The sequence below is a fragment of the Tupaia chinensis genome, unplaced genomic scaffold, assembly GCF_000334495.1.
Source record: "Tupaia chinensis unplaced genomic scaffold, TupChi_1.0 Scaffold000045_1, whole genome shotgun sequence".
Taxonomy (NCBI): domain Eukaryota; kingdom Metazoa; phylum Chordata; class Mammalia; order Scandentia; family Tupaiidae; genus Tupaia; species Tupaia belangeri.
The window spans coordinates 2,176,115-2,188,389 of NW_006159501.1; positions in this window are offsets into that span (position 1 = coordinate 2,176,115).

The window sequence follows — 12,275 nt, forward strand, 5'->3', positions numbered from 1 at the left end:
AGGCCATTCCCGGCACGCGGCTGCGCTGGGGCGGGGCGTGAGCCCCACCCAGCTGCGTGGCGCGCCCCCCGGAGTGGGGGGGCGCCGGCCAGGCCGATCCCGGTGCGCAGCTCAAACTTAATTATCTTTTAAAATATCCCACTTCCAAATGCTGTCACATGCTAAGGCAAGGGAAAATTAGCACTTCACCATATGACTATAGGGGAGACATTATCCACCCAGTAACATGGGCTAAAATCAAGGAGTCAGCTGATAGGCAAGGAGTGGCTGGGTCCCTCTCTTCCATAGAGGTCAGAGGCTTCCCCTTCCTCATTTCCCTCAAGCAAGTAGATGAGCATCTCATGCTATTGTTCAGAACTTCAAAAGCGCCCTAAGCCACAGAGAGTAAATGCCACCAGTTGCTGGAAATTGAAAACCAGATCCACTGAATTCTATTGGTCCAAGCAGCTGCTGAGACTGTCCAGGTTTAATAGATGGAGATGGAGATCCACTTGATTTAAGAAGTGTCAAAGAATTTTATCTTTCTTTATTCTGCCATAAATGCTAACAAACTTGTGCTCTTGTCCTCTACCCACAAGAGATCAGAATCAGAAAAGGTACTGTCACAGGCAAAGCCATGAAATATTTCAGTTGTTACTTTTAGCAGACGAGCAAGCTAAACAGAAACAAGACATAACTGAAATCATTAGAGGAGAAACAAGACAACCATGATATGGGGGACACAGCTATTAGGAAGGGATAGCAGCCTGGAACTAATGTATGTGGGGTCAGGTAGCCAAACAGCTGAGCAGTTCTTGTGGGCATCATAGGTCAATGCAAGGCACGATAAGGAATGCTCATCCATCTATCCAGTAACTCAACTCAACTTTTACTAAGCATGCACTATAAACAGTACTGAGTCAATCATTAATGATATAAAGCTCCCTGGGGGCCAGCAGGCTGCCTAGTGGTTAAAGCACTGGACTCCCACATGGCCTACCGTGGTTCGAATCCCATACCTAGCAGCTTAAAAATCATGCTGAGTGCACGCATGCCCAAAATCTCAGAAGGAGAATGGAGGAGAAGGGATTGTGACATGGCCATCCTGCCTGGGGGGGGGGGGGGCAATTTCTCACTTTCCCTCTCACTATTTCTGTCTTTCTGGCAAGTGCATGTGCCCTGTGAATAAAAATCTTACATTTAAAAAAAAAAAAAGAGGTAAACATCTCTGCCTTCCAAGGGCTTGATGTCTCCTGGGGAAGAAAAACATGACAGTTGTTAAATACAGCATAAAATGATAATGCTAAAACTTATATTCTCAGTGATGAGCTAGAATTAGTATAATTAGGCTGTACTAACCCAAATGTAAATACATAAATAAATAAGCAAATTTTGCATCTGTTTATTCTCCTTGCAATTATTACTTAAAATGTATCCATGTGAAAGCTGGGTGATGGCACGCAATAAAAAGTGATGTTCTCTGAGGCTGACCCACATGAGGAAGTTCCAAATTCTTACTCAGACACCTCCCTGAGTTTACCAGTCATTTACTTCCCCACGACCCAGGGCTGGCTGGAACTGCGCTAGATCCTGCCACTGAGATCCCATCTAGGGTAATGTCTCTCTGTCTCTCTGTATCTCTCTGTCCTCTTTATCTTTATTTCTCACTTAGGGAAAAATATTAATTCAAGGGAACCTAATTGCTGAATTTCTCCAATGTACTGGTAAGTTCAGATAACACAAATTACTTGTTTGCAATGAATATTACTGTTTTCAAGTGCAGTCTCCTGGTTTACCCATTAACCAGTATTAATTGAGGGCCCATGATGTTCCCGGCACTATATGGGAGCTTTTGTTATCTAGACAACATAGTCTCAGCCCTGGAATGCTTCTTGTTCTATATGGTGAAAGAGACCCAAGTAAACTTATCCATTCCTCTAATGTCTATCTCCCATCATTCAACAAAGGAAGGCCTTCTGTGTGCCTGGTAACATTGGCAGCAACAGACAAGATAGACTGAGTTCCTCCCCTTATGGGTCACTGTACATAAATATAATTTCAGAGAGCCGTAAGTAGTTTGAAAAGAGAAGGCAGGGAAAGAAAGAACTCGAAATAACTAGGGCCAGAGAGAGTAGAACGGAGGGAAGTCTTATTTTATTTTATGTATGTATGCATGTTTGTACATATTTATTTAATGCTTTCTTGTTTTCATTCCATCATTGTACATATCTCCAGTACAAAATATTATCTTTCCATGCACGTGATACACAACAATCTAGCAAGGATGTTATTATACACATTTTTAACAGAGAATTTTACATTCTTGTGTAATAGTATTCCATACTGTATATATGTTACATTTTTTTCAATTCATTCATCAGTTCTTGGGCATGTAAGCTAATTCCACATTTTAGTAATTGTGAATAATGCAGCAATAAATATGAATATATAAGTGTCTTTTCAGCTGAGTGTTTTCCTATCCTTTGGGTAAATACCAAGGAGTGGGACTATTGAGTCATATGATAATTCTGTCTGTAGGTTTTTAAGGAACCTCATATTGTTTCCATAGTGGCTGTAATAATTTATTCCCATTAATAGTATGGAAGGGTTCCCTTTTCACCACAGCCTTGCCCGTTTGTCGTTCCTTGTTTTTCTTTATCTTAGCCATTCTGGTTAAATCATATCTCATTGCACTTTTTTTTTTTGGAGAGATTTTCACTATAGGGCGCGTGCACTCACCAGACAGACAGAGAGAGACATAGAGACAGAAAGCAAGAAATCACCCCCCAGGGGGGATGGCTACGCTGCAATCCCTTCTCCTCCATTCTCCTCTCAGGATCTTGGGCACACACATACACGTGCCTGGCGTGAGTTTCAAGCCACCAGGTCTGGGACGCGAACCACAGTCGACTACATGGGAGTCCAGCGACAACAATCACACTAATTGCTGGTCCCATTTTTTAAAATTTATTTAATTTTATTTGATATTATTATTTATTTTTTTCATTTGACCAGAGAAAAACAGATAGAGAGAGAGGGAAAGTGAGAAAGCAAACTGTCAGTTCTGGGACTCGAACAGTTACAAGCCATGTGAGAGTCCAGTGCCATAACCACGATGCCACCTGTCAGCCCCTCATTGCACTTTTGATATGCATTTCCCTTATGATAAGATGTGTGGAACATTTTTTCATATATGATTTGATCATTCAAATATTCTTAGAGAGTTGTCTGTTCATTTGCCCATTTTTTTATTGGATTTTTTTTTTTTTTTTTACTTTTCTTTTCATGGGCCCCATGCACTTACCACAGAAAGAAAAAAAGAGAGAAATCACCCCCTAGGGGGTGATGGTCATGCCACAATTCCTTCTCCATTCTACTGCCGAGATTTGGGGCCACATGCCTATTATCTGTGTGACTTTCAGACCACAAAGTCTGAGACTTGAACCATGGTCATCCATGTGGAAATCCAACACCTTAACCACCATGCCTCCTACTGGCCTTATGTATTATTAATTTTTGTGAGTGAGCTGCTTGATCTCCATATATATTCTGGCTATCAAACCCTTATCTGAAGCATAGTTTGCAAATTTTTTTCTCCCATTGTAAGGGTTGCCTCCTCACCCTAATTGTTGTTTCCTTTACTGTGCAGAAGGGTTTTAACTTTTATATACAATATAACGGGGAGGCGGAGATTATTTTAGATGAGATGGTCAGGTTTCTTGTAGCAATGACATTGCACTATTGCTAAGCTCCTTGGGTCACTAAAACACATTGTAGGTTCAGTCCAGTGCCTGGAACACATTAAATACACTTTTTAGCATTCCAGTATATAACTTTTACTATAGCCTGCATAACACAGTGGTAATTCACATACTTGACCCCTTCAAGAGTAAGTGCACTATTTGGGACCAGCAGTTAGCGTAATGGCTATGTCACTGGACTCCCATGTAGTCAACCATGGTTCGCGTCCCAGACCCAGTGGCTTAAAACTCACGCCAGGCTCATGTGCATGTGTGCCCAAGATCCCGAGAGGAGAATGGAGGAGAAGGGATTGCAATGTGGCCATCCTCCCTGGGGGGTGATTTCTCACTTTCTGTCTCTCTGTCTCTTTCTGTCTGTCTGGTGAGCGCACACGCCCTATAGCAAAAAACTCTCAAAAACAAAACAAACAAAAAAACAAAACAGGAGTAAGTGCACTATGAGGGCATGGACTATGGCTAATAATCCAATAAATCATGAATGGTGAAATGTTATAGCCAGTTCTCCAGAAATATTCTGACTCTGGAACTCCACATTATCTCAGACCTATAAAAAAGGAAGAGTAAGGAGTAGATGCCCCCAATCTTTTGATCTAAGACTTTTATGGACACTTGGAAGATGTACAGGAAGGAACCTCACATTGAGAGCAATTAGACTGGTCTCCTAAACTGGTTGCTACTTATTTACTTGACGATCTTGGGGAAGGGAAGTATTAATTGAGCAGGAGCATCTACTAGTTTGGAAATTCCAGCATTGACTCACATATTTGTGTAAATAATTAACTCTTCAGAAACCAATCCAATTCTTAATTTGGGGAATCTGGTACTAACTGCCATAGTAAGTTTGGTAAGTACATTTAAATAGCTGAGCATCGTCTGTACTTAGGAGAATGAAAGAGATGGACACAGAGAACTGTTTGTGGAAAGAGACTGTTTCTCTTGACTCCATTGTCAGATCATGGACCAGCTAAGAGAATAATCAATGTATACAGGCCATGCTCTATGTGACCCTAACTGTTTTATATGCAGAAATCCCTTATATACTTCTGAAAACCCTGAAATGTAGTTTCCATGATCTGAGTGGCAATGTAACTTGCTCAGTGTCACAAAGCTAACAGATGGCATTGTGTAGATGAGTTCAGACTCGTGAGTCTATGTTGCTTGTCCCCATCCCCAATTTTATTAGCACTAAAACCTTTAGTGTACATCAGTATTAATCATCTGATTGCATGCCAGTTCTTTGAAAATTAATGAACTGTAATTATCCACTTAGCTTCTGCTGCATAAAATGCTACCCCCAAACTAAGAAACTTAAAACGAAAAGGTGTTACCCAACTCATGATTCTCTGGGTCAGCTGACAGTTGTTACAATTTGTGCCACCTCAGCTGATCTCCTTGTCTGGCACTGTAATGTGTCAGGGTTAGCTGTCATATGAAGGCTTCTCAGTCCTCTGTTTCCCACTCAGCATCGAGCAGGCTCGGTCATTCCCTTGGTGGTCTCAGAGTTCCAGCTGATGCAGGAGAGGGGAGCTCAGTCAGCATTGTCGAGCTCCCACCATGTAGTACTTGCTATTATCCCACAGAGCAAACGCAGAGACAGTGCCTACCTAGATGGGTGATCCCAAAGATTCTGGTATTAATCTAAGCCCTGAAACCTGCACTTGACACAGAGTTAAGTGTTGTGAAAGGATTATATATTTATAGATAAAGACACCTAGAGAGAAAAAAAAATGAAACATTGCACCACCTAATGCACGGTTTTGGTGAAAATGGCCAGGATTGCTGACTATACAATGATGTTCCAATCATAACGTTTGAATAACAAGGGATTCTGGGACAGAACACATGCAGGCTTAGTGAGGAGTGGGGATAATATGAGGAACAATCCACATGGTGTAAATAAGGAGATACATACCAAGTTTACAAGCCTGAGAACTGCCCTCTCTCAGGCTGAAGGTGTGTGCTAAGTACACTTAGGTTTGTAGCATCTGAGGTGGGATGACGATGGACACAAGACAATGAAACCCCTGGGGGGCAAGTGGTTTAATGCTATCAAAGTAAGAAAAAGAGAAAGTGAGCTTCAAGATAATTCCATGTTCACTCTGTTCATCTGCTTCCAACTGCCCTAGTGGATTGAGCTATCTGGCTTTTCCATCCAAGGAAACCCTGAGAACATGCTCCAAAATTCAATAATGCTTATTTTGGAAAGCACGTACGAAAATGCAATGCCTAATAAAAGCTAGAACTGATGTACAATGTGAATAAATCTTTCTGAATATTGCCTCTTTTTTTTTTTTTTTGCTATAGGGCATGTGCGCTCACCAGACAGACAGAGACAGAGAGACAGAAAGCGATAAATCATCCCCCAGGAGGGATGGCCACACTACAATCCCTTCTCCATTCTCCTCTCGGGATCTTGGGAACGCAAGCACACACGCCCAGCGTGAGTTTAAGCCACCAGGTCCGGGACACGAACTGAGGTTGACTACAGGGGAGTCCAGCAACATAGCCATTACGCTAACTGCTGGTTCCTCTGAGTATTGCCTCTTAAGACTTCATCACACACACACACACACACACACACTCTTGTTTTAAAAAAATAATTATTTTATTTAACTTTATTTATTTATTTAAATTTGAAAAGAGAGAGCCAGAGTGAGAGAGGGAGAGAGAGAAATTGAGAAAGAAAGCCACCAGGTCTAGGACTCGAACTACAGTCGTTCATGTGGAAGTCCAGCACCCCTAATCACCAGGCCACCTGCCAGCCCTCTCTTTTTATTTTTTAGTTTTCCTCTCTTTTCTTCTTTTTAAGAGATTTTTGCTGTAGGGTGTGCACTTGCCAGAGAGACAGAGAGAGACAGAGAGACAGAAAGCGAAAAATCACCTCCCCGAGAGGATGGCCACACCACAATCCCTTTTCCTCCAGTCTCCTCTCAGGATTTTGGGCACACATGTCCACATACCTAGCATGAGTTTTAAGCTGCCAGGTCCAGGACTTGAACCATGGTCGACTATGTGAGAGTCCAGCAATGTAACCATTATGCCATCTGCTGGTCTGTCCTCTTCTCTTTTTAAATTTGTGCATGTGATTTCACATTATCTGTAGAACAGAGTCCCCCCTCCTCAGTATGAATGTCCATGATTTTGCCTCACTCTCCTTTTATCCCTTATCTCAAGCCCTGACAAGGTTTCAATTTCCATCTCTTGACCTCCCCCTCAGGCCTGTGATTGTGGAAAGACGTAGATTTGCACTTGAAATCCCGACCAAGAGCCTCATCTTCTAGAGGGCACAGAAACTGGCCCTTCCAGACGCATGAGCAATGGGCACTGACAGAAAGTTCTGAATTTACTGCTTCCCATAGCCCTGCCAGTGACTTTTCCTCCCCCTAGCATCCATGCTGTGGCTCACACAGCTAATCATGACATCGATGCCATGCTAAGAGCATGAGACCTCAGCCAGATCGCATGGATCAAACATCAGCTGCTCTGCTTACTCATCCTATGGCCTCTGGGCATGTTGCAGGATCTCTGTACTTCAGTTTCAATGTTCTCATCTGCAAAATGGGTATAAAGGTAACTACCCTGAGAGGTTTCAGTGAGAATTAAGAGGGCTGCTGAAGTGCCTCATTTGAATATGGAATAATAAAAACATCAGCATTTTCTTCAGGTCAGCTCTTTCACTGCTCTGCTCATACTCCGGGGAATTTCCAAGACAGAGTGACTTTCTAATGGCACACAATAGCTGTAGCGGGTAAAATAGCATCACAAGGAAAGCATATTCTACAACCCATGAATACAAACTTTTCCTGCAATTGCATTTTGCAGTCCAGGAAGGGAAGGGAGATATACAAGGTCTGTGATAAGCCCTGCTCTAAAGCTCTTTATTCCATAAAGCAAGGCTTGGAATCTAAAATTAAACCCCATCTCTAGTACCCCAAACTGCCATGTGTATTTGAGCATCGCCAGCATTAAGGACCAGTTTTACATCTGATCTCATTACCATGGTTACACCACAAAAAGATGGCTGCTGCTTTTGTCAGATCAGGCCCTCTCTCTCATGATGCTGGCCACTTGCTATAGAGTGGCTGAGGGCTGCTCTCCAGAGGAGTTTGCTGAGATGGCACCTGAAGGACAGGTGACAGGTGGAGAGTGTGCCTGGTTCCAAGATGCACAAAAGCTTTCTAGCACAGAGCTCAAACTCTGGCATGTTATGAGTATTCTGACATGACAATCAGTTGGGGGCATGGCCTGGCCCACCTGTCATTTAGCAGCACACGAATGCAATCCCTGGGCTGTGCATGCATCCTTCTGCTAGGTCAGAATGCAAACCCTGCCCACTGAGGGGCACCTGCTGCAAAGACCAACAGACAAGTAGAGACATACATGGAGAGAAAATGAAAGCCTTGAGCTTGGGGAGCCCAGAAAGAACACTCCTCCCCACCCAACCTCAGAATCACTGAGCTACTGGGACCAGCAGATGACATAATGGTGACATTGCTGGACTCCTATGTAGTCAACCACGGTTCAAGTTCCAGATCTGGTGACCTAAAATTCACACGAGGTGCATGTGCATGCATGTCCAAGATCCTGAGGAGAATGGAGAGGAAGGGATTGCAGCATGGCCAACCTCCCTCGGGGGTGAGTTCTCACTCTCTGTCTCTCTGTTTCTCTCTGTCTCTCTGGTGAGTATATGCACCCTATAGCTAAAATCTCTCAAAAAAAAAAAAAAAGATTCACTGAGACATAGAAATAAGAATTAGGCAGAGACCCAGCTATCCTCTTTACTACTAATTGCTTGAACACGGTATTGCCTCTGTACCATCAAACTGCCCCACAATCTGCATTTTTAATTTGCTCTCAAGTAACATTTCAGAAGCACTCATCTGAATAATTCCACATGAGAACCCGAGAACAAGTTTTTAATAGCAAAAACAAAAGACAAATAAGCCAACATGGAACCCTGGACTTAATGCAGTTCCTCTTTGGAAAGTTACCCTCACCTTCGTCTCAACATATATTACTGTTTGCCTTGTGCCAGGGCTTCTGCGTGTCTCCCTCTGTCTCTCTCTGAACCTCTCCCTCTCTCCAGACAGGGAACTCCTGAAGGCAGGAAACCTGAGCTTGCCCACCTCTGAGTTCTTACTTCCTTGGACTCCTGCATGCAGAGAAAGTGCAAACAGAGCCATTTGCCTTAGGGGCAAGGACTGCCTCCCTGTCACTTGCTCGGAATCTTGTAAAGCTTTATTTCTTCCTTTGCAAAATGGGACTCTAAATTCCTTCCTTCCAGTTGAGAGGATTAGACTGTGCACACAGGCCCTTCCAGTCCCTGGAAGGTAAAAGAGGACTTCAGAGAAAGGGGGCTGTGATCAGCAGGGAGGCCAAGAGCACAGTCCAGCCCCCATGGGCAGCTGCCATCTGCAAAGCATTGACGTCAAGTCCTTCTCTATGGGAGAATGATAGGGGCACGAGTCAAGTACCAGCATGAGTATGTCATAGGATGATATCAGAGCCACTGATATGACCTAAGTGACAGACCCTGCAAGCACTAAGGATTCAAGATGCTCAGCACTGTGACCGTTCTTGAGTAATTTGTTGGGAATGAGCACCATCTCCTGGACATAGTTAGAAACACTTTACACGGCACCTAAAAATCATCCTACCCCACACATCTAAGCCAATGTTTACTAAATGTCTTTCTTTAGCACTGCATATTAACAGATGTAATTTAAAAAACAGTAACTGGAAATTCCAATACTTTCTTTCCACAGCCCAATACATCATGAGATCACACTGGCAATCCAGGGAACAATCAAGATGAGCCTCTACCTCAACGTACATCTACATACTGATAAATTATATGGAGGTGACTTCGCTGCTATATATGCACTTCATAGAAGTGTGGTCATTCATTTAATCAATCCTTCAAAAAATAAGTATTGGATTTATCGAGTTTCTGTTATATGCCAGACATTGTGTAAGGAGGCTTGTAGGTTAACAGCGGCAGGCTGAGAAAATGAAATCTACATAAGATTTGAAGTGGTGAGGAGTCAGGCACGTGGGTGCAGAGGTTCACCAAGGCAGCGGAAACAGCCAGTGCAAAGGCCCTGTGGTAGGGGAGTCCTGGCACATTTGCAGAGCAGTCTGAAGTGAAGTGATTTGCCTAGAGTAGGAAGAGAGGATGTCAGAGAGAACACTCAAGGGCAAGTCACGCTGGGCTGTTAGAAACTTCAGTCTTAACTGGGTCAAATGGAAAATCCATGGTGGGTTTTGAGAAGAGTATGACTTGACCTCACTCACATTGTCAAGGTATCATTCCAGCCACTGAGAGGAGAAGAGTGTTGTGGGGCAGGGACAGGGCAGAGCTGCCCTGGGCAAGAAGTTACTATATTAATCCAGGTGGGAACTGGTGCTATCACAGAGCATGGGCATTGCTGCCCTTTTTAAACTAAATTTTAAAAACATAATAAAACTGGATGAGATTTAAAAACTGTATGTAAGGATCCAGCAGGTAGTGTGGTGGTGAAGATCCTGGAGTCATGCATGGTCCACTACAGTTCGAGTAGCAGACCCAGTGGTTTGAAAATCATGCCAGGTGCACATGTGTGCATCTCAAAATTGCTGAGAAGAGAATGAGGAAGGGAGATTGCAGCATGGCCATCCCTCTTGGGCTTAATTTCTCACTTTCTTCCTCTCTTGTCCCTTTGCCTCTTTCTCTCTTGTGAGCACATGGGCCCTATTGTAAAAACCTAATAATTAAAAAAAAAAAAAGAAAGAAAAAAAATGGAGGTATATAATTAGAAGCTTTAATGTTTTATTTCCACACTCAAATGGCTTATGAGAGCACGCTGCATTAGATACATATGAATCCATGCACAGGGAAGTTGTTTCCTTCCGTCAGAAGTGAAGTGTCCATCCACAGATGGATGGATAAAGAAAACGTGGTCTGTATGCACAGCAGAATACGACTCAACCTTAGAAAAAAGGGAAGTGCAGCTATTTCCAACCACATGGACGAACTTAATGTTAAATGCAATAATGCCAGGCAAGTAGTGCTCACTCTCACATACATGTGGAATCTAAAAAAAGTCAAATTCGTAGAAGTAGAGAATAGAATGAGGGTTACCAGGTGAGAAGGGAAGATGAGAGGGAACGGGAGATGTTGGTCAAAGGATACAAAATTTAAATGAGAAGAAATAAATTCAGGAGATCTGTGTGCAATATGGTGGCTATAGTTAATAACAACTTATTATATAGTTAAGTGCCAAGACAGCAGATATTTTTTAAAGTTTATTTATTTATTTGTTGAGAAGAGCGGGAGAGAAAGAAAAAGAGAGGCAGGGATCCCTTATCACACTGTGATTCTCCTCCTAGTCTTCCAGACACTCAGGGTCACAGGTGTTCATGACATCTTCAGGTTGACCTGAGATCTGAACCTCAGGCCTTCCAGTATGGCTCTAGAATCATGCACCCTATCATGGGTACCACCATGAATGGGCATGAAGAGAAGAATGTAAGTATTTTCATCACAAAAAGATGGTAGGTATGTAAGCTAATGCATATGTTAATCAGCGTGATTTAGCCATTCCATAATGTATACATAATTCAAAACATCATGGGGGACATCATAAATATCAATATAAAAATGAATAATCAATAACAAAAATTAAGCACCCACATATCAAATAGTGAGCACCTATATTACAAGGCTTTGTGCCTAATTATCAGGAAAACTTCACCTCACAAATTGCAGCTTAGAAGATCTGGAATGGGACCCAGAAACACTTTCATAAGCTCTGCAGGTGACTCTGCAGATGTAGGATATCTGAGGAGCACACTTGGAAAAAAAATCTTGCAATAGAGACAAGAGTAGAAGAGGCCCTCCCTGAAGGCCATCCAATTCTCTGGGCACAGAGCATTGGGAAGGGCCTACAGAAATCAAATCTAAGTTGGAGCCCCCACTATAGCACCTGTGACACTTTGGGTAGATGAAGAAAGATGGCAGAAGCCCATTTCCTTTTTATTTTAAGGTTTTTGTCATAGAGTGCATGTGCTTTCCAAAGAGAGACAGAGAGACAGAGAGACAGTGAGAGGGAAATGAGAAATTTCCTCAGGGGGATGGCCATGCCACAATCCCTTCTCCATTCTCCTGAGATTTGGGGCACATTTAAACATACACCTGGTGTTAGTCTTAAGCCACTGGATCTAGAACTCAAACCATGTGGAAATCCAGCACCTTAACCACTATACCACCTGTTGGCCCCCCCAGAAGCCCATTCTCGACCACATATAACACTGGTACAACTGCCCTATGAATGATTTAACATCCTACATCATCTTTGCAAGTGGCCCTCAACCCTTGCTCTTCATCTGACTCACCCAGGGAGCTTATTCCAAACACAGACTCCCCGGCCCACACTGAGAGCCTTGCAGCAGAATCTCCACAAGGCCTAGCAGATTCTCTACCCTTGTAGTAAAGCAGGGAACCTCAGGCAAGTCTGACTCAAGTTATCTAGCATTTGGATCCCACAAAGCCACCGG